Genomic DNA, 1,646 nt, shown 5'->3' with positions numbered 1-1,646 from the left:
GAAGGGACAGCATCTTCATATGCTTATCTGAAGCTCTCACCAATGATATACATAAGTATCTCTATCTTTATCTTTATGTTTTATTCATCATCTATACCCATTTGAGTCTGCCTGACTAAGATTTACAAGGTGACCATAGCTTGCTTCATACCAACAATCTCTGTGGGATCGACCCTTACTCGCGTAAGGTTTATTACTTGGACGACCCAGTGCACTTGCTGGTTAGTTGTGCAAAGTTGTGTTTATGCCATGGTATTGAGCACCAAGTCTTTGGAGCCATTACTAGGGATTATTTGAGTTGTAGTGATCACAATTTCGTGCACCAACGACCCGAGGTTTAAATACTCGGTTATCAATTTTAAAGGGGTTTGTTACTTGTGACAACCAAAATGTTTGTACGAAGGGATTTCTGTCGGTTTAGAGACTATATCTATAACGCGACTGTTTTTATGAAATTCTTTACTGGCAAAAATCCTGACGTCACCCAGCCAGCTACCCTGGCTGGCGTTTAAACGCCAGTTTGCCTTCCTTTCTGGGCATTTAAACACTCAACCAGGTACCCTGGCTGGCGTTTAAATGCCAGTTTTCCTTCCTTACTGGGCGTTTAAATGCCCAACTAGGTACCCTGGCTGGCGTTTAAACGCCAGAATTCCTTTGTCACTGGGCATTTTTCTAAACGCCCAGGATGCTGCAGGTCTGGCGTTAAACGCCCAGAATGGCACCCATTCTGACGTTTAACGCCCAAAAATGATGACTAGTGCTGTAACCAGCTTGGCTTTTAGGGTCTCAATCACCTGCAGACACTCTGTGTCAAATATAAAGGGTATGGTAGCAGCTAGCAGATTACATAGAGGTTTTGCAATTTTTGAAAAATCTTTTATAAACCTCATATAGAATCCTGCATGCCCCAGAAAGCTTCTGATTGCCTTAACATTGGTAGGTGGTGGTAATTTTTCAATTACCTCTACCTTAGCTTAATCCACCTCTATTCCTCTGTTCGAGATCTTGTGCCCAAGGACGATCCTTTCAGTCACCATAAAGTGACATTTTTCCCAATTTAAAACCAGGTTAGTCTCTTGGCACCTTTTTAGAACAAGTGTCAAGTGATCAAGACAGGAGCTGAATGAGTCTCCATATACTGAGAAGTCATCCATGAAGACTTCCAGAAATTTCTCCAACAAATTAGAGAAAATAGAGAGCATGCATCTCTGAAAGGTTACAGGTGCATTACATAGCCCAAATGGCATCCTTCTATAGGCAAATACTCCAGATGGGCATGTGAATGCTATTTTCTCTTGATCATGGGAATCTACTGCAATTTGGTTGTAGCCTGAATAGCCATCCACAAAGCAATAATAATCATGACCTGCTAGTCTTTCTAGCATCTGGTCTATGAATGGTAAAGGAAAATGATCATTTCTAGTGGTTGTATTGAGTCTTCTGTAGTCAATATACATGCTCCACCCTGTAACTGTTCTTGCGGGAACCAGTTCATTTTTCTCATTATGAACTACTGTCATGCCTCCTTTCTTGGGGACGAATTGGACAGGACTCACCCAGGGGCTATCAGAAATTGGATAAATAATCTCAGCCTCTAGTAATTTAGTGACCTCTTTCTGCACCACTTCTTTCATGGCTCGATTCAG

Source organism: Arachis stenosperma, chromosome 4, assembly GCF_014773155.1.
Source record: "Arachis stenosperma cultivar V10309 chromosome 4, arast.V10309.gnm1.PFL2, whole genome shotgun sequence".
Lineage (NCBI taxonomy): Eukaryota > Viridiplantae > Streptophyta > Magnoliopsida > Fabales > Fabaceae > Arachis > Arachis stenosperma.
The sequence above is the reverse complement of the archived record's forward strand: the minus strand, read 5'-3'. Positions refer to the sequence as shown.